This window comes from Chlorocebus sabaeus, chromosome 13, assembly GCF_047675955.1.
Source record: "Chlorocebus sabaeus isolate Y175 chromosome 13, mChlSab1.0.hap1, whole genome shotgun sequence".
Classification (NCBI taxonomy): domain Eukaryota; kingdom Metazoa; phylum Chordata; class Mammalia; order Primates; family Cercopithecidae; genus Chlorocebus; species Chlorocebus sabaeus.
Window position 1 is genome coordinate 24,218,505 of NC_132916.1, and position 22,246 is coordinate 24,240,750.

The 22,246-nt window shown below is 40.3% G+C and overlaps 1 protein-coding gene across 1 annotated transcript in view; it reads right to left on the reverse strand.

Annotated features, from left to right (window-relative positions):
* MCHR2 (melanin concentrating hormone receptor 2) overlaps window positions 1–12,660 on the reverse strand; it is a 71,848-nt gene extending 59,188 nt beyond the window's left edge. Inside the window, exon 1 of the mRNA XM_008007497.3 lies at window positions 12,373–12,660. The gene's annotated coding sequence lies outside the window, so the exon portion shown is untranslated. The remainder of the gene's footprint in view (window positions 1–12,372) is intronic.
* Between the last annotated feature and the right edge of the window lie 9,586 nt (window positions 12,661–22,246).

The following is a 22,246-nucleotide window of genomic DNA, read 5'->3' on the forward strand; positions in this document are numbered from 1 at the left end:
CAGACACTGCAATCCCAGAAGGATTGCATGAAAATATTAGCATTCATTTCTGCTGCAGGTTTTATGATAAAAAGTTATTACATATTTGAGTGGATGTCAAAGCAGGGTTGCAAATTTAACAAAGGAAAAATCCTTAGATAATCTTCGTCTCTTTCAAATAGGTCAAATGCTTATAAAATAAGAGACATTTTACTTTGACAATCAGAAATCAACCACAGTAAAAATAAGCACCTAGAGGTTTTTCTAGCTGTCAATCCTTTTGCTTATTAATTTATTATTATTATTGTTACTATTTTTACTTTAAAAGTACAGATTATCCTATGCTGTGGTCCAAACATTAACTTAGCAATCCTATGTCTATCATGTAACATTCTAGATTGAAGGCAAAAAACAAAAATGTCTTATTAGAGTTGAGATAAAACTGACTGGTACTTTTCTGCTAAACACTTCCCTGTGGGGTAAGAGTTTCAAGCACAAAGAAGAGGGTGGCCATAAGAAAAAACATGTTTCACTACTGGACAGTGGCTTGTGACTGGAGCTGTTTTCCTGAAAACTGGAGTCTGGCCTCTGGGAAAATCTTCCTTCTCTGTGGGGATCTGGCAAGTGGTATGTGTGGTTAAACATAGAGATGTTGGGGATGAATCCAGGTTCTACCCTACAAGGATTGAGAACAGTGTCAAATTCATTAACCTATTTTGTAACCTCAGTTTCCTATCTGTTTAATGGGAATAATATAACTCATTGCATAAGGCTGTTGCGAGGAAATGAGATGTAAGGCACCTGGCACACGGCAACTAGGAAATGTGTTGGTTATCACTGCTGTTACTATTCATTTTATAGCTGTGCTTTCTCTCAAGTTCTCTCTGCATGAAAGTCTCTTTCCTTCCTTGTTGATGTGGAAAGCTCTTCTTTTCAGAAATGGCTCACCTCTAAGAAACAGTCGGTGATTAATTCCAGCTCTGTGAGTCTCCGCTTTCTGTATACTCTCAGGTTTTTACATAACTCATAATTATTAGTTGTGTGTTTACATGCACTTCCCCAAAACTGCTAGCTACTGTAAACACATGGTGTAAGCTCAACACAATGCTTGTTGACTTTATCCCTCCCGACAACTTCCCATATATCTTGTATCTAATTCCATATTCTAGATTCTGATTTCACATCTCCCTAAACCCTCTGCTCCCTACCTGTCTCTGTTCTATTCAGATGGAATTTCAGGTTTTCCTCCTCACAGCTTCACTGCTTCCTTCATTAGTTCTCACTGCAGTTATGGCAGCCTTGTCTCCCACTTTGACAAAATTCCTTTTCAGTCTTTCGTGGTCCATTTCAAATCTGCCTCCTAAATTAAGCCTCAGTTAATGACTCACATCAACCCACCTTCCCCAGCCCTACTCAGGATGGCTGTTCAGAAATCTAACATTGATGTATAAAACAATTTTAACTGGGGCCGGGCACAGTGGCTCATGCCTTTATGCCAGTCCTTTGGAAGGCTGAGGTGGCCAGATCACTTGAGGTCAGGAGTTCGAGACCAGCCTGGGCAATATGGCAAAACCCTGTTTCTACAAAAAAAAAAAAAAAAAAAAAAAAAAAATTAGCCAGGTGTGGTAGTGCCCATCTGTAGTTTCAGCTACTCAGGAGGCTGAGACAGGAGGATCGTTTGAGCCTGGGAGGTGGAAGTTGCAGTGAGCTGAGATTGCACCACTGCACTCCAGCCTCGGCAACAGAGTGAGACCTACTCTCCAGGAAAAAAAACACAACACCTAATTTTAATTGGGGTGCTACTATGGGTGCCATGATTTGGATGATGAACTCTTGATGGGGAAGTGGCTTTTTCCATTTCTCCCTAAAACTCTGATGCAGGCTGATCAAATTGAGCACTCAAACATTAGATGTTAGGGAAATAAGTTACTTATTAGATGCTGAGACAAATGGAAAGTGACACTAGATGCTCCCTTTCTCCCTTTTGGACTCAAGACAGAGCACTGTCTTGGTGAGACTGGCCTTTCTTAAGGTATATGTGGCTGGTGCCAGCCATGATGTTTTTGGTTTTTTGTTTTGTTTTGTTTTGTCTTATTATTATTAGAGACAGGGTCTTGCCCTGCTGCCCTGGCTGGAGTGCAGTGGTGCGATCATGGCTTACTGAAGCCTCAACTTCCCAGGCTGAAGTAATCGTCTCACCTCAGACTCCTGAGGAGCTAGGACTGCAGGAGTGCACCACCATGCCCAGCTAATTTTTTTTTTTTTGGTATTTTTATAGAGACAGGGTTTTACCATGTTGTCCAGGTTGGTCTCAAACTCCTGGGCTCAAGTTATCCTCCATCCTTGGCCTCCCAAAGTGCTGGGATTACAGGTGCGAGTCACCGTGCCCAGTCCCTGCCATGGGGTTAGCAACAACTCTTGGAAAAGAACTTTTTTCACTCCTGAGTCCTCATACTTACATGTTTGTCTATAGAGGATGTCACAAGTAGAATTAGGTCTCAAAAAGCCATCTGAGCTAGCCCTATACATACCATTTTATTAAATGGACCTGCCCACTACTCTGAACTTTCTGAAGCAAGCCTGATCCTAATTGCTCCCCCCAAAAGAATTTGAAATCATCACATTCAAGCTTTTGTCTCACCACTCTAATAAAACCATTGTTTTCAAGGTTACTCAATCTTACTGTTGGCTAAATCCAAGTAATTCTTCTTTGTCCTTATTTTAGTTGGTTTCCTGGCAACATCCAACATCACTGCAAATTTCTTCCTCAGAACATTCTCTTCTCTTGATTTCCTTGACATGATGCTCATCTGTTACTTAAAAAGTGTGCCTATATTTGCATTTATCTGATACATCTTTGCCTATATTTTTATTTTTCAACCTTTCTGAACTGCTTTATTTAAGGGATGTTTCTTATCTACAGCATAGGGTTGGATATTCCATTATAAACCAATTTGAAGTTCTTTTTCCAATAATAGAGATAGAATTTAACTGCTTTGCATCTATCATAATAACAGATATGCTTGTTTTTAGCTCTGGAAGGAAGGATTGGACTCTTTACAGGGGGCTTCTGATTAGGTATCCTTTCGCTGGCAGGTGAATCATTTGGGATGTCTATGCTAGTTTCAAAAAACTCTATACAAATGGCTTAAACATAAAGGGTATTCATTATCTTGCCATAATAAAGACGTCCAGAAGTATTTCATATTTTGTCTTGTTATACACACATGCATGTACATACACATGTATACATATATATATACACACACACACACTTATACATGAAAGAGAAATATTTATTTCTCTACATTTTTCATGGTATCTTTTTGTTTTTAAACAATGTTTAGGAAAATGTATATTTTTGTTTTATAGGTTACCTTTGTTTAATTTTACATGCTACTTTTAGACTTTAATTCTTTAGATATTATCTTTTAGTTCTTTCATATGTGACTCACTACATACATAGAATTTTTAAAAACCCTGTGATCATCTCAATAGATGCAGAAAAAGCATTCAGTAAAATCTAGCATCACTTCATGATAAAAACCCTCAAAAAACTAGACTTAGAAGGAACTTACCTCAAAATAATAAAAGTTACATATGACAACCCATAGCTAACATCATAGTGAATGTGGAAAGGTTAAAAGCATTCCCCCTTAGAACTGGGACAATACAAGGATGCCCCCTTTCACCACTACTATTCAAACATAGTACTGAAAGTCCTAGCTGGGGCAAGCAGTCAAGAGAAAGAAAGAAAAGTCATCCAATCAGAAAAAAATAAGTTGAATTATATCTGTTTGTTGATGATATGATCTTATGCCTAGAAAACCCTAAGGACTCCTTGAAGAGACTCCTAGATCTGATAAATGACTTCAGTAAAGTTTCAGAATACATAATCAATGTGCAAAAATTAGTAGCATTTCTATACCAATAATGATCAAGTTGGGAACCAAATCAAGAACTCAATCCCATTTACAATAGCTACCAAAATAAAATAAAATACCTAGGAATAGATTTCACCAAGGAGTTAAAAGATCTCTACAAAAAACTACAAAACACTGATGAAAGGAGATAATACAAACAAATGGAAAAGCATCCTATGCTCATGAATTGGAAGAACCAGTATCATTAAAATGACCAAACTGCCCAAAGCAATCTACAGATTAAATGAAATTCCTGTCAAATTACCAGTATCATTCTTCAGAGAATTAGAGAAAGCAATGCTAACATTCATAAGAAACCAAAAAAGAGTCTGAATAGCTAAAGTAATACTAAACAAAAAAGAATAAATCTAGAGATATCACGTTACTTGACTTCAAATTATACTATGGCTATAGTAACCAAAACAGCATGATATGGGCATAAAAACAGACACACAGATCAATGGAACAGAACAGAGAACCCAGAAGTAAAACCACATACCTCTACAACCAATAATCTTTGACAAAGCTGACAAAAAATACACTAGGAAAGTACACTCTATTAAATAAGTGGTACCGGGAAAATTGAATAGTCATATGCAGAAGAATGGAATTGGACCCATATCTCTCAGCATATACAAAAGTTAATGCAAAATTGGTTAGACTTAAGTGTAAGACCTGAAACTACAAAAATTCTAGAAGAAAACCTAGGTAAAACTATCCTGGACTATCCTAGGCAAAGAATTTATGACTAAGTCCTCAAAAAGAAATGCAACAAAAACAATAGGCAAATGGGATTTAATCAAACTAAAAAGCTTTTGTACATCAAAGAAATAATCAACAGAGTAAACACACAACCTACAGAATAGGAGAAAATATTTGCAAACATTGCATCTGGCAAAGGGTTAATATTCAGAATCTACAAGGAACTGAAACAAATCAACAGGAAACAACAACAACAACAACAAAAATAATCCTATTAAAAAGCAAGCAATGGACATGAACAGACATTTTTCAAAGGAAGACATACAAATGGCAAGAAAAATATGAAAAAATGCTCAATATCACTAATCATCAGAAAAATGCAAATTAAAACCATAATGAGATACCATCTTACACCAGCCAGAATGAATATTGTTAAAAAGTTAAAAACCAACAGATATTGGGAAGGATGCAGAGAAAAGAAATACTTATACATTGTTAGTGGAAATGTAAATTAGTACAACTTTGCAGAAAACAGTATGAAGATTTCTCAAGGAGTTAAAAAAAGAACTACCCTTTGATATAGCAATCCCACCACTGGGTATCTACCCCTTGCCCCAAAAGAAATCAAGTATCAAAAAGACACCTACACTTGCATGTTTATCTAATGCTATTTACATTAGCAAAGTCATGCAGTCAACCTAAGTGTCCATCAACTGATGGGCAGATAAAGAAAATGTGGTATATATGTATACTATGGAATCCTACTCAGTCACAAAAGATAATGAAATAATGTCTTTTATGGCAACATAGACGGAACTGGAATCCATTATTCTAATTGAAATGACTTGAAACAGAAAGTCAAAAACCACATAGTCTCACTTATAAGTGGGAGCTAAACAATGGGTACACCTGGACATACAGAGAAGAATAATAGACGTGGAGATTCTAATAGGTGGGAAAGTGGGAGATAGGTGAGGGATGAAATAATTCCTATTGGGTACAATATATCCTATTTGGGTGATGGGTACACTAATAGCCCCAGACTTTACCACTATGAAATATATCCATGTAACATAACTGCACGTGGACCCCTAAATATATAAAAATAAAAAAAGGAAATGATAACATTGGCATATTTCCCCTTCCTTGCTTTTTTCCTCTGGCCCTCCACTGCTCAATTTTGGTCAACATAATAAATTTTTAGTTTGAGCTTTGTATATCTTATACTGTATTGTGTTGCATTGTATTGTATTGTATTGTATTGTATTGTATTGTATTGTATTGTATTGTATTGTATTTATTTATTTTTTGAGAGGGAGTCTTACTCTGTTGCCCAGGCTGGAGTGCAGTGGCCTGATCGCAGCTCACCACAGCCTCCACCTCCTGGGTTCAAGCGATTCTCCTACCTCAGCCTCCTGAGTAGCTGGGATTACAGGCACATGCCACTGCACCCGGCTAATCTTTATACTTTAAATACTTGTTTTGTCAGTATATCCTTTGACTCAGACATATTACACAAGGCCATAAGTGAATTTAGTCTACCTTCCACCTTCTTTCCCTCTTCCTCTTCCAGTTTTGGTTAGGTATTTAAACCAATTTATTTGGTTAGGTAATTAAAATTTTTCACAGCATATAATATGCCATCCAAATCCCCAACCTTGCTTTAGGATTAGTTCTACAATTAAATACATTCCATGCTCGCCACCATTCTTTTTACTTTGGGTTAAGGAATTTGTCAAAAACTATACAAAAATTAAGTAACAGAGTCAGGATTTAAACCAAAGTTTGACACAACATTCCATGCTTTTTCCACTACATTATGCTTCTTTCAAAAGTCTACATACACACACATACACACATACACTTAAACTACACTGAAAGCAAAAGAGATCAAGACAGTACACAGAAAAAGTAAGCAAAATATAAGAAATTAAGAGTTAAAAAGTAACAATAAAAATTGAAATAAATGGATAAACACATAAAAGAGACTGAAGTCACTTCATTAGCACCCCAAAATAAACACTGTTTTAAAATTTTTCATGTGGGCACAAAAGGTTATTTTTTTTATTGATAAGATTGGCAGGCCAATATTGAAAGAAAAGAAAAGGAAACGAGACCAACAAGTCTATAGAGGGTTAATCATTTCTTCAAAAAGGCATTAAAACAGGAGGCTAAGTTAAAAATCATTAGGGATTATTTGCATCTCTGGAACTAAGGCAGCCATAGACTTCAGCAGAATATTTAACTCATTTGATGTCCCAAGGGATGGATTCATTGCAAGAGTTTTCTGATTTGGTTCTCTGTGGCTGGTGTGTAAATAATTTGGGTTGTCTTCAACTGCCAGTTACAGAAGACCAGCCCTAAATAGCTTAAACATAACAGTGAAGTCCATAGGGTAGACTTTCACAGGGGAAGATAGGGTGGTACTTTCAAGATTGCTTATTTCAGTGGCCTAATAGTGACATCAGAGTCCAGGTCTTTTCCTCCTTTTCCACTGCAGCTATCCTTAGCACACAAATCTTTTCCAAGGATGGTCCCCACAGGGATACAAGATGATTACAGCAGCTCATGCTCATCGTCATGTAAGCACAATAAAAGCCAGAAAGGACCATCCCTTCTTTGTGGACATTTTAAAGAAAGTGCAATCCTTTCCCAGCAGCCTGTTTTGCACACTGGCCCACAAGTATCATGGCTTGAATTTGTGTCACATGCTCTCTGCCACACCAATCATTGCATTGGTAGGAGGACTGCAATTACAGTAATTGGTCTAAAGTAATCTCAATTCACCCTCCCCCGTGGGGCTAGAAATGGACACAGACTTGCCTGAAGCTCAGAGCCACCCAAATTCAAGGCAAGGAAAAATGAGATTATCAACCAACAACATTTGTCGTAGGTAGAAATAGAACAGAAAGACCTTCCTTTTACCCTCTACCTCTCACTTTTGAACATTCTTAAATACTATGGAGGATGAGAAGACACATCAGTCCATCTTTTTTCATGCATCTTCTAACAGTGGATTGTTATTGGGCATACGTTGCTACCAGCAGGCGTATACCTTTTTCCATATAATGAATGGCACACTAGGTTTCTCTTCCAGAATGGCCATCAGGTAATATTTATTTATGACTAATGTTAGCCTCTCAAGGCCTTTATGAGTCAATTAAGAGACCAGCCTGAATGTCTCCATGAGCTAAATGGATGTTTACCCACACACATGTACATAGTCATACTCATGAAAACACCTATGACTCCTATGAGAAAAATAAATATTAAACACAGGTTAAAAACAAGCATTTCAAATGGCTGAAAGAGGGTCTAAGATCATATGAAATATACCACAGGTTTAAAATTACTACCCACCAGGAGGATCACTTGAGCCCAGGAGTCTGAGGTTACAATGTGCTAAGACTGTGCAAGTGCACTCTAGCCTGGGTGATAGAGCATGACCCTGTATCAAATTAAAAAAAAAAATATTGCCTAGATTTTCATGAAGGAAGACATAAAAACCAAGATAAAGAGGTAAAGTGCCAATTTTAAGCAAGATTTATAGAATGTTTGTAATGTGCCAGATACTGTATTGAGTACCTTATGTACATTACCTCACTCAAAATTCACAGTCAGATCAAAGGCAAATACTAGTATTATCTTCATTTTGCCAAAGAAAATACTGAGGCTAAGAGGGTAAGGATATTGCTCAGGTTCCTCTGTAAGTGAGTGGTAGGGACAAAAATTAAACCCAGTTGTGTCAGGCTCTAAAATTATGTTTTGACCTTTGACCTCTACCCTGACAAGACAATGAGAACAATGGTACCCCTGAAATGTTTCCTCTCTTTAGGGTCCCAAACTGCTCCTGTAGAGCTACATAGACCTTGTTTAATAAGTCATCACTGCTGCTTGAAAGAATCAAGAAATATTTCGAGAACATTACATATGTCTCTGATATAGAGGCTCTCTATAAAGAACAAACTGTACTCCCCTTCCACTTTTTGGAAATATAAAATATTTTAGGCAGAATTTATGGAATAAATGCCTTAATAATACACAATTTTATAACATTTTTATTTAAAAAATGTTTTTTTATATGTGTTCTGTGAAATAATCTCCCTCAAAGACAGCAGCTTCTTTTAAATTTCTGAAGAATTTTCGTTGGAGAAAAAAATTCACCTAGATTTTTAAAGTAGCAATACATAATCTTTTTTTTCATTTCTAAGATTAAAAGGCATTTTCAACCAAGTAAATTTGCAAGTTCATTGGCTTTAAACAACAAAACAAAAACTAAATTCCATCTTACTGAAATTGAGCAGAGCATTGTATATGAATTAGCTCAATTATTTAGAAGGTGTGGGATGTCAGGTATACTTAGAACAAGGTAGGAGCCCGGTTATGAGACTTCAGTGTTCTGCAACCCTACATTAAAATTGGAGTAACGAGCTACTAAATGTATCAGACTTGAGTTCAGCACAGTAAAAACTTTGCCAATATTTTACATGCTTAATACAAATCCCAAGGATAAAACTTTTTCTCATAAAATGTGATTTCCATCTATGTCTCTCTGAATGTTAGAGTCCTAGGATACACATTATTTACCCTGTATGTGTGTGTGTGTATTCATTTACCTCAATGATGATCTGATAATCATGCCAAAAGCTAGTATTCAAGAGAAACTTTATTAGTCCTGAGAGTATAGAAAGATTTAAAAATGTATGTTAATTAAGTAAAATGTACGGTGAACTTATTTGGAACTGTATTTAATGAAATACACAATTGTTACTGAGCTGCATGGCAGCTGTAAGTCATACAGAATTTACAAAAGACTGTCATTTCATCAGCATTAATTTTACACAATCAATCTAATTTTTAAAAACTTTTCTATAATCATAAAGTTTTCCCTGGATAAAAGCCATTTGCATAATTCTGTCTCCTCTCCTCTCTGTCTCTCTACATTTTTTTCCTTATCTTCCTGCCCTTCACCAAGATAGAGGAGCCCCAATACCGGGCCCTGCCCAAGGCCTCAGCATCCACCTCTCCTCCTTCCCACCCTGATCAGGGCATCAGCGGCTTGGAAGCTCCAGGCCCTCGGTTCTTCAGACCTTGGAGCCACATCTAGCATGTCCTTAGATATGCATCTCCTGCTTTATTTGGAGGCGTCTTTATGACATTCCTAATAATGTTGGGATGGGACAGAAAGGAGAAACCCAGGCATGTGATTAAAGGGTGGTAACCCCAGGGAGAGAAAGGGCATATGCCAATGGTTCTGGAATTGTAGCAGCAAACAGTTTGGGGTCAGAGGAGTGAGAAGGTGCAGGCATGGAGATAAAGAGTGGGGAAAAGTGGGGAGCAGAGCAGCCTGTGGGGCCCAGGACCTCCGTAGGAGACCTTAGCGGTGAACACATGCTCTCCTGGCACAGTTTCTGGCAGATTCAGCCTCAGCTCATCCTCCTCAGGGAAGCTGGAAGACAGATGGAGCTGGAGGACAGAGCTGCTTGGGCTTCCCCTGACAGCCCTCACCAGCAAAGCATACTTGCCTTCCTAGAAGAATGTGACAAATTTGGGCCTAATCTTAGCTCTGTCGTTTTTAGCAGTGTGACTTCAGGTAGTCACCAACCTGTCTGAGCCTCAGTCTCCCCATAGGTGAGGTGGGAATAATACTCTCTACACAGTTATTGTGAGGATTTAATGAAATGAAGCATCCGAACATTGCCTAAAACAGAGCAGGCTCTTGACAAAAGTGTTTTTCTTTTCTTCAGCCCTGAGGCATGAAGAAGGTTCTTCTTCTCATTTCCAGCTTTGCTCTATTTTCCCCACCGGTATTTATTTCATTTCACTTTTTAGAATCAGAATGTTAAAAATAAATACATAAGGGATTGGAGGTGAGTAAATTGGAGACTGAATAAGTGATGGCTTGGGTTTCTTCCGGCTGGGTTGAAGGAAGAGGAGTCATGCTGGGTGAGGGGGTGTCACTGCGGAAGGCAGAGGCATCCCGGCATCTTGAGGGCACAGGGGCATTTTCCATCCCTTGTGGAGTGGGAGCTGTGACTGTCCCTTGCAGGGCATCTAGGACCTCTGACTAGACAGTCCTGGACCATAGGTCTAATGGGCATCCAAAGGTCCTGTGAAGGAGGAGGCTCCCCACCCCGCCCACCCAACTCTAGGACTAAAGTGCTAGGCTGGGGAGTTTGGGTGTCTGGTAGGATAATTGCTGCCTCTTGTGCTTTTAGCCCACGACTTGGGTTAAATCTACAGGCTCGCCTCTCAAAATAGACACTGGACTTAGCAGTATACACAACAGACCTCCCCTCAAACTCTATTTCTAGTTTTTGAGGAGAGCCAGGCTGACACTAAAAATGAAACTGGTTCTCTCACAGCATCTTGGACCTGTAGGATTGTTCCTGGCTCCTCTTTAAAGAGCCTGGTGGCTTTTCCTTCCCTATTCAATCTCTGTCTAACTATCTACACTAATATTTCAGAAACATTCAGTGGCCTGTGCATTGGTGGTACTTTATTCCCCAGGCATGAAAAAATTTTTTCTTGGAATTGGAATGCTTTGTGCAGTCTAATAGTCTGTGTTAGGCTAAGAGTCGAATAACATTGCCCTTGTAAATATCTTGTCACAGCCATAAGACAATAAGTGAGGGCATGTCTGCTCTGCAAAAGGCCAATTCAATTGTGACATTAAACAGATGTTGTGATCCAAATGAAACACATATAATGGGTTACCAACCAAATTCAGTCATTTCCAGCCAGTCAGTATTCCCCCCTCATCTCTACCCACTAAGTTATACTAACAAACAGGTTATTATTTAAGTAGAAAAATGCAATATTAAGAAGTTAGAAAACATTCATTGAAAACAGACTGCCTCCGCATTTGCACTGAGCTAAGTTCTACGAAATACCTGCACATTTCTCAAATCCAGACGATTTTATGTTCATGCCTGATTCTTTAGTAGTAGCTTCAGGACCATTTTAATAAGAAGATTCCACCTCAAACAAAGATATTAGGCTTTGGGGCAAAGCCTCATTAAAAAACTACAAGAAGTACATTTTTAGAAAGAGTTTTTCAAAGGCTGTCAGAAACCCTAGCTGAGTTGCAAAGGGCCTAGGCTACCTCCTGCCCCCTCTCCCCAGTGTTCTGACAGCTGCTAACTTCCCTAGGGCCATTGAGGAGTGCAGATGACCTGACCATGCAGGAGTCCTGTGACAGAGGAGTAATATTAACTAAGTTAACTAAGTGGGAAGGGGGGCTTCACAGAAGTCCGTCCGGAGGCGCGTACAGGGGACACGGGGATCTACCTGGAGGAAGAACTGAATTTGTCTTTTCTAGTTCAAAAAAGCCTTCCCGAACTCTTAGCAAACAAGCCAGTGATCGCCTCCTCGCCTTCGCCACTTTAGTTCAGCCTCTCTAGTTCCCATGGAGAGCCTGGATGAACTAGCCCCGCGCGCTCCAGCGGTCTCGGTCCGGGCCGCTGCTTCCGGAAAGCCACTCCCTCTTTCTTTTCCCACCTGTGTTTCCATTTTCTTTGCCGAGTATGAAACTAGCCGGCCACCCACCCGCCCCGCTCCGTGGCGGAGGTGCCTCCACAGAGCCAAACTTTGTACCTTCTGGGATGGAGAGGGATCCCCCAATAATCAGACACTACCGGCGAGCCAGCCCCGGGGAGGGGCGACTGGTGGAGCTGGCGCCAGGCCATTCCCGCCGCGCAGCCTACGGGCCCTGGGGCGCGCCCACGCCCGAGCCCGGCCCCCCTCGCGGCGGCCCGCGGGATGTCACCTGGGTGCTGGCGTCCTCCCCGCGCGGCGGGCGGCCCGGGCGCCCTTCCTCTCTGCGGGACTGCAGGTCTATCCGATAAGCGCGCGTGGCCAAAAACAGCTCGCAGCGGGTCCCAGCTGCGGGAAGGTGGGGGAGGAGTGGGAGGGTCTCTGGGACCGATTGGTAGCCAGCCCTACCTCTATTTCCAAAGCGGGAGTCAAGACACAGGAACAGCCAAACGCCCGAACCAGCGGGGCTACCTTTGTCACTTCATCCAATCCGAGCATCGGGTGCATCATGCTCTTTTCTAGGAGCGTGGGGTGCCTTTGCGAATAAAATCTGAAGGCATCTCTGCTCTCGCGGAGCTTGTTTTTTTTTCTTATTTTCAAGTGCTTTTCTTGACTTCGGTAGTCTCTAAAGTTCCTGTGAACATTTGTAGGTGTTTTCAGCTAAGCAGTAATAGAAACCTGACCTTCTTTTTATGTGAACAAATGTTTATTGATGTACCAAAGGTTTAAAGGAAGGGCAGGGGGAAAAGAGAGAGGAAAGAAGAAACCTATCATACCACCAAGGAACTTGTTTTGTTTTCACGAACTTTTAATCCACCCAGTACAACTGCTATAATGATCTTGAGCCTCATGCTTGCACCCTGATCAAATCTGCTATCCTTAGTGGCTACTTAGCAAATAAGGTGACAAGGACGAAGCTGGAGTTAGATCACTTCCCACCCAAGGGAGCCTCATACGATTTTGGAGACAGGCAGCCCTCCCCGCATTCCATCCCAGCTTTATCCTTTACTGTTAGGCATATGACCTGGGGCAGATTTTTTAATGTTTCTAATCCTCAGTTGCTCATTTGGTACTACCAGAATTGTAAAACTTCCCTCCCAGGGATGCTAAGAGGCTTCACTGGCTTGACATATGCAAAAGCCCTCAAATCAGGCCTGGCATGTAGTTAGTGCTCAATATGTGGTCCTATGATAATTATAGTCATTATAGCACCTTTCAGAATCCTTCCTTCATCTATAGTGTGAGTAGTCAGAGTGACATGGCAAAATGTCCTGTATTTCACATTAAGTTAGGAAAACGAGAAAAACTTGAAAGGTTAGTGACATTGGTTAAAATTTCAAAATTTTTAAAGCAAGTGTAGAGTTAATGATTATACATTTCAGAACTGGAAGTCACCTTAGAGTTAGCGTTTGTGCAAAAAGACATCATCTCTAAAATATCTCAGAAAAACCAAGGAGACATGAGTATGGGAGATGAAATTGAAAAAGAATTTGGATTTCAAAGTGGGAGATTTCAAACCATCTCTTCGGAAAGAAAAACAAGAAGAAACACCTGACTCATTTATCAGTCTGATTATCTAAACCCCCTCTACAATACCCTTGTGGAAAAGCCTTTTCAAATTCTCTGATAATATAAAAATTCAGCCCACTATGAGTTTATACACCTCATGTTTTTTCCAAGTTAAAATCTTGAAGTATATTTTCCTGTTCAACTTTTCTATCCATGACCAAATGTTAAGTCATTTCAAAGAAAACTCAGAGTGGCTTGTCTTGAAGTTCTCACCTGTAGGCAATCTATTTTAAAAAAAGACAGGGATATTGGTAATGCCAATTTTTGCTACTTCAATTCTTTGTTCCAGTGATTGATGATGATGAGGATGATGATGTTGACAAATTCTATCTAATTATGTACTCTCAATGAAGGATGAATAAATATCATTTTGTTGTTGTTGCCAAATTGAAAAGTGAAGAATACATTTTTTTTTTCTAGCCCAATATATTGTATTGTGTTTTATAGGGCATTGGTGGCTAGAAAGCCTGTGCTAGAGATCGCTATTTAGGAAAACATTAGCATATGAGGCTTACTTACATCCTTGCTTATGTTTGACAATTTCCTTTGACGTCAGTGGAGGATATGTGGCCTCATCTTACATTTTGGTGCCACTTTTTATGTATACTTTAAAAAGTATCATTACATTCTTTATTTTTATAATAATTGGAAGGTACACAAGATGGGTGTTATTCCATTTTACTAATAGAGAAACTGAGGTTAAAAGTTACAGTAAACCATAGACAGTGAAACAGAGGCTGAACCAGAAATAGAATCCCACCCAATTCTCACCCCAGACCTTGAGCTTTCTGATGAGGTCACATTCTTTAGATAACATAGGAGAGCCAGAATGCCCAGTTAAAATCCCACCCCTCTAAAGTCCCTGCCTTTTTTTCTCAGCTGGAAACTGGGAAGTTTGTCAGACAAAGCACTTCAGTTTACTGGCAATTTATGTGTTGGGAGGTGGCTTTGTGGGCAGAGCTCCTGCTGATCTGGTTTTGTCCTACTATGGCTACAGACTTCTGATTATGCTTATCAGAAAAACTTTCATTTGGTTCAAGGATTTTTGGTGAGTCTCATTAATTATGGTTTTATAACAATAAAAGAGATTGGTGCAATGACTGACCCCACATGCTGATGAGAATGAGGCTTATTGTGTTCCACACGTATATATACCATGGACTGCAGAGTGCCCTCAGTGGGTTCTGATCTCTATTCCTTCTCATTAAGGGATTGTTCAGGAACATCTCCGTGCTGACTTGGCATGACTTTCTTCTGAGGACCCAGGCTGTTCTTGAGCTCCTCACTGGCCTGGGCTTGGATATTACTTGTCTCTGCAATCATCTGCTACCCAGCTTGGTCTTTGGCACTGCACTTTCTCGAAGTACAGTCTCTGAGAACTTAGTCTTAATCATCCACTCCTATCAAAGGATCTGATTCCCTCCAAAATCCATTACAGATTCCTGACTGAGGTTCTCTAGGAAAATGATCTCTCTCTAAACTGAACTCACTGTGTCCATATTGACTCTATGAACTGAATTTTCATTGAGTTTTGACAACAGAAGGGATTTTAAAGACCTATTAACAAGAAGAATTTCTGCTAGGAATCTAGTAGTGGGTTCCATTTAGGTTATAATGTTTTATAATGTCTCTCAGGCTGCAGCACCTCAGGAAATTAGCCTGAATTAGGAAATTCTCAGGAAGTTAGTCAGATGTCATTTTGTGTCCACTAACATAAGCATTGCATAAAAAGAAGTGAGATATTGCAGTGTTTCCGAAAGCGTGTCCTATGGAGCACTAGTTCCATGAGATGATCCATAAACAAAGGGTTTTGTTGTGAGAATTGTTGGTCCTAGCTCTTTTTTCTAATTTATTTTTTATTAATTCATTATTATTATTATACTTTAAGTTCTAGGGTACATGTGCATAATGTGCAGGTTTGTTACATATGTATAATTGTGCCATGTTGGTGTGCTGCACCCATCAACTCGTCAGCACCCATCAACTCGTCATTTACATCAGGTATAACTCCCAATGCAATCCCTCCCCCCTGCCCCCTCCCCATGATAGGCCCCGGTGTGTGATGTTCCCCTTCCCGAGTCCAAGTGATCTCATTGTTCAGTTCCCACCTATGAGTGAGAACATGCGGTGTTTGGTTTTCTGTTCTTGTGATAGTTTGCTAAGAATGATGGTTTCCAGCTGCATCCATGTCCCTACAAAGGACACAAACTCATCCTTTTTTATGGCTGCATAGTATTCCATGGTGTATATGTGCCACATTTTCTTAATCCAGTCTGTCACTGATGGACATTTGGGTTGATTCCAAGTCTTTGCTATTGTGAATAGTGCTGCAATAAACATACGTGTGCATGTGTCTTTATAGCAGCATGATTTATAATCCTTTGGGTATATACCCAGTAATGGAATGGCTGGGTCATATGGTACATCTAGTTCTAGATCCTTGAGGAATCGCCATACTGTTTTCCATAATGGTTGAACAAGATTACAATCCCACCAAGAGTGTAAAAGTGTTCCTATTTCTCCACATCCTCTCCAGCACCTGTTGTTTCCTAACTTTTTAATGATTGCCATTCTAACTGGTGGGAGATGGTATCTCATTGTGGTTTTGATTTGCATTTCTCTGATGGCCAGTGATGATGAGCATTTTTTCATGTGTCTGTTGGCTGTATGAATGTCTTCTTTTGAGAAATGTCTGTTCATATCCTTTGCCCACTTTTTGATGGGGTTGTTTGTTTTTTTTTTGTAAATTTGTTTGAGTTCTTTGTAGGTTCTGGATATTAGCCCTTTGTCAGATGAGTAGATTGCAACAATTTTCTCCCATTCTGTAGGTTGCCTGTTCACTCTGATGGTAGTTTCTTTTGCTATGCAGAAGCTCTTTAGTTTAATGAGATCCCATTTGTCAATTTTGGCTTTTGCTGCAGTTGCTTTTGGTGTTTTAGACATGAAGTCTTTGCCCATGCCTATATCTTGAATGGTACTACCTAGGTTTTCTTCTAGGGTTTTTATGATATTAGGTCTAACATTTAAGTCTCTAATCCATCTTGAATTAATTTTCGTATAAGGAGTAAGGAAAGGATCCAGTTTCAGCTTTCTACTTATGGCTAGCCAATTTTCCCAGCACCATTTATTAAATAGGGAATCCTTTCCCCATTTCTTGTTTCTCTCAGGTTTGTCAAAGATCAGAGGTCTGTAGATGTGTGGTATTATTTCTGAGGACTCTGTTCTGTTCCATTGGTCTATATCTCTGTTTTGGTTCCAGTACTATGCTGTTTTGGTTACTGTAGCCTTGTAGTATAGTTTGAAGTCAGGTAGCGTGATGCCTCCAGCTTTGTTCTTTTGACTTAGGATTGTCTTGGCAATGTGGGCTCTTTTTTGTTTCCATATGAACTTTAAAGCAGTTTTTTCCAATTCTGTGAAGAAACTCATTGGTAGCTTGATGGGGATGGCATTGAATCTACAAATAACCTTGGGCAGTATGGCCATTTTCATGATATTGATTCTTCCTATCCATGAGCATGGTATGTTCTTCCATTTGTTTGTGTCCTCTTTTATTTCACTGAGCAGTGGTTTGTAGTTCTCCTTGAAGAGGTCCTTTACATCCCTGGTCAGTTGGATTCCTAGGTATTTTATTCTCTTTGAAGCAATTGTGAATAGAAGTTCAGTCATGACTTGGCTCTCTGTTTGTATGTCACTGGTGTATAAGAATGCTTGTGATTTTTGCACATTAATTTTGTATCCTGAGACTTTGCTGAAGTTGCTTATCAGCTTAAGGAGATTTTGGGCTGAGACAATGGGGTTTTCTAAATATACAATCATGTCATCTGCAAACAGGGACAATTTGACTTCTTTTCCTAACTGAATACCCTTGATTTCTCTCTCTTGCCTGATTGCCCTAGCCAGAACTTCCAACACTATGTTGAATAGGAGTGGTGAAAGAGGGCATCCCTGTCTTGTGCCACTTTTCAAAGGGAATTTTTCCAGTTTTTGCCCATTCAGTATGATATTGGCTGTGGGTTTGTCATAAATAGCTCTTATTATTTTGAGGTACGTTCCATCAATACCGAATTTATTGAGCGTTTTTAGCATGAAGGGCTGTTGAATTTTGTCAAAAGCCTTTTCTGCATCTATTGAGGTAATCACGTGATTCTTGTCTTTGGTTCTGTTTATATGCTGGATTATGTTTATTGATTTGCGAATGTTGAACCAGCCTTGCATCCCAGGGATGAAGCCCACTTGATCATGGTGGATAAGCTTTTTGATGTGCTGCTGAATCCGGTTTCCCAGTATTTTATTGAGGATTTTGGCATTGATGTTCATCAGGGATATTGGTCTAAAATTCTCTTTTTTTGTTGTGTCTCTGCCAGACTTTGGTATCAGGATGATGTTGGCCTCATAAAATGAGTTAGGGAGGATTCCCTCTTTTTCTATTGATTGGAATAGTTTCAGAAGGAATGGTACCAGCTCCTCCTTGTACCTCTGGTAGAATTCAGCTGTGAATCCATCTGGTCCTGGACTTTTTTTCGTTGTTAGGCTATTAATTATTGCCTCAATTTCAGAGCCTGCTATTGGTCTATTCAGGGATTCAACTTCTTCCTGGTTTAGTCTTGGAAGAGTGTAAGTGTCCAGGAAATCCATTTCTTCTAGATTTTCCAGTTTATTTGCGTAGAGGTGTTTATAGTATTCTCTGATGGTAGTTTGTATTTCTGTGGGGTCGGTGGTGATATACCCTTTATCATTTTTTATTGCGTCTATTTGATTCTTCTCTCTTTTCTTCTTTATTAGGCTTGCTAGCAGTCTGTCAATTTTGTTGATCTTTTCAAAAAACCAACTCCTGGATTCATTGATTTTTTGGAGAGTTTTTTGTGTCTGTATCTCCTTCAGTTCTGCTCTGATCTTAGTTATTTCTTGCCTTCTGGTAGCTTTTGAATGTGTTTGCTCTTGTTTCTCTAGTTCTTTTAATTGTGATGTTAGGGTGTCAATTTTAGATCTTTCCTGCTTTCTCTTGTGGGCATTTAGTGCTATAAATTTCCCTCTACACACTGCTTTAAATGTGTCCCAGAGAATCTGGTATGTTGTATCTTTGTTCTCATTGGTTTCAAAGAACATCTTTATTTCTGCCTTCATTTCGTTATGTACCCAGTAGTCATTCAGGAGCAAGTTGTTCAGTTTCCATGTAGTTGAGCGGTTTTGATTGAGTTTCTTAGTCCTGAGTTCTAGTTTGATTGCACTGTGGTCTGAGAGACAGTTTGTTATAATTTCTGTTCTTGTACATTTGCTGAGGAGTGCTTTGCTTCCAATTATGTGGTCAATTTTGGAAAAAGTGCGATGTGGTGCTGAGAGGATTGTATATTCTGTTGATTTGGGGTGGAGAGTTCTATAGATGTCTATTAGGTCTGCTTGATGCAGAGATGAGTTCAATTCCTGGATATACTTGTTAACTTTCTGTCTCGTTGATCTGTCTAATGTTGACAGTGGAGTGTTGAAGTCTCCCGTTATTGTATGGGAGTCTAAGTCTCTTTGTAAGTCTCTATGGACTAGCTTTATGAATCTGGGTGCTCCTGTATTGGGTGCATATATATTTAGGATAGTTAGCTCTTCCTGTTGATTTGATCCCTTTACCATTAGGTAATGGCCTTCCTTGTCTCTTTTGATCTTTGATGGTTTAAAGTCTGTTTTATCAGAGACTAGTATTGCAACCCCTGCTTTTTTTTGTTCTCCATTTGCTTGGTAAATCTTCCTCCATCCCTTTATTTTGAACCTATGTATGTTTCTGCATGTGAGATGGGTCTCCTGAATACAGCAGACTGATGGGTCTTGACTCTTTATCCAGTTTGCCAGTCTGTGTCTTTTAATTGGAGCATTTAGTCCATTTACATTTAAGGTTAATATTGTTATGTGTGAACTTGATCCTGCCATTATGATATTAACTGGTTATTTTGCTCATTAGTTGATGTAGTTTCTTCCTAGCCTCGATGGTCTTTACATTTTGGCATGTTTTTGCAATGGCTGGTACTGGTTGTTCCTTTCCATGTTTAGTGCTTCCTTCAGGGTCTCTTGTAAGGCAGGTCTCGTGGTGACAAAATCTCTAAGCATTTGCTTATCTGTAAAGGATTTTATTTCTCCTTCACTTATGAAACTTAGTTTGGCTGGATATGAAATTCTGGGTTTAAAATTCTTTTCTTCAAGAGTGTTGAATATTGGCCCCCACTCTCTTCTGCTGTGGAGAGTTTCTGCCAAGATATGCTGTTAGTCTGATGGGTTTCCCTTTGTGGATAACCCGACCTTTCTCTCTGGCTGCCCTTAAGATTTTTTCCTACATTTCAACTTTGGTGAATCTGGCAATTATGTGTCTTGGAGTTGCTCTTCTCTAGGAGTATCTTTGTGGTGTTCTCTGTATTTCCTGGATTTGAATGTTGGCCTGCCTTACTAGGTTGGGGAAGTTCTCCTGGATGATATCCTGCAGAGTGTTTTCCAACTTGGTTCCATTTTCCCTCTTACTTTCAGGCAGCCCAATCAGACGTAGATTTGGTCTTTTTACATAATCCCATACTTCTTTCAGGCTTTGTTCATTTCTTTTTCTTCTTTTTTCTTTTGGTTTCTCTTCTCACTTCATTTCATTCATTTGATCCTTAATCACTGATACTCTTTCTTCCAGTTGATCGAGTCGATTACTGAAGCTTGTGCATTTTTCACGTATTTCTCATGTCATGGTTTTCATCTCTTTCATTTTGTTTATGACCTTCTGTGCATTAATTACTCTAGCTATCAATTCTTCTACTCTTTTTTCAAGATTTTTAGTTTCTTTGCGCTGGGTATGTAATTTCTCCTTTAGCTCTGAAAAGTTTGATAGACTGAAGCCTTCTTCTCTCATCTCGTCAAAGTCATTCTCCGTGCAGCTTTGATCCATTGCTGGTGATGAGCTGCGCTCCTTTGCCGGGGGAGATGCGCTCTTATTTTTTGAATTTCCAGCTTTTCTGCCCTGCTTTTTCCCCATCTTTGTGGTTTTATCTGCCTCTGGTCTTTGATGATGGTGACGTACTGATGGGGTTTTGGTGTAGGTATCCTTCCTGTTTGATAGTTTTCCTTCTAACAGTCAGGACCCTCAGCTGTAGGTCTGTTGGAGATTGCTTGAGGTCCACTCCAGACCCTGTTTGCCTGGGTATCAGCAGCCGAGACTGCAGAAGATAGAATATTGCTGAACAGCGAGTGTACCTGTCTGATTCTTGCTTTGGAAGCTTCCTCTCAGGGGTGTACCCCACCCTGTGAGGTGTGGGGTGTCAGACTGCCCCTAGTAGGGGATGTCTTTCAGTTAGGCTACTCAGGGGTCAGGGACCCACTTGAGCAGGCAGTCTGTCCCTTCTCAGATCTCAACCTCCGTGTTTGGAGATCCACTGCCCTCTTCAAAGCTGTCAGACAGAGTCGTTTGCATCTGCAGAGGTTTCTGCTGCTTTTGTTGTTGTTTACTGTGTTCTGTCCCCAGAGGTGGAGTCTACAGAGACAGGCAGGTTTCTTTGAGCTGCTGTGAGCTCCACCCAGTTTGAGCTTCCCAGTGGCTTTACCTACTTAAGCCTCAGCAATGGCGGGCGCCCCTCCCCCAGCCTTGCTGCTGCCTTGCCGCGAGATCGCAGACTGCTGTGCTAGCAATGAGGGAGGCTCCGTGGGCGTGGGACCCTCCCGGCTAGGTGTGGGATATAATCTCCAGGTGTGCCCATTTGCTTAAAGTGCAGTATTGGGGTGGGAGTTACCCGATTTTCCAGGTGTTGTGTGTCTCAGTTCCCCTGGCTAGGAAAAGGGATTCCCTTCACCCTTGTGCTTCTCAGGTGAGGCGATGCCTCGCCCTGCTTCAGCTCTCGCTGGTCGGGCTGCAGCAGCTGACCAGCACCGATTTTCTGGCACTCCCTAGTGAGATGAACCCAGTACCTCAGTTGAAAATGCTGAAATCACCGGGTTTCTGTGTCGCTCGCGCTGGGAGTTGGAGACTGGAGCTGTTCCTATTCGGCCATCTTGCTCTGCCCCCTGAGTCCTAGCTCTTTAACCCCTCCTTGGATCCACTCCTTGCAATGGCCTCATCACAGATGGAGCATATTTCATCACTCCTTAACTTTGGTCTTGGCTATGTGACTTGCTTTGTCTAGTTGAATAGGGATTACAGACTCAGTATGACAGTTTTAGCAGTAGGACTTAAGAAACTTAGTGCATTTTCACTGCCTCTTTTGTACCTCTGGCATTGTCCAAGAAGAACATGTCCTGGTTAGCCTGCTAAGCTAAGGAGGATAAGAGAAGCATAGAAAACACAAATTCCCAGGCCTGCTGCTTGAACCAGAAGTGTTCCAGTCAAACTTCAGCTCTGTAAGAATAAATGATGGGCCGGGCGCGGTGGCTCAAGCCTGTAATCCCAGCACTTTGGGAGGCCGAGATGGGCGGATCATGAGGTCAGGAGATCGAGACCATCCTGGCTAACACAGTGAAACCCTGTCTCTACTAAACATACAAAAAACTAGCCGGGCGAAGTGGCGGGTGCCTGTAGTCCCAGCTAC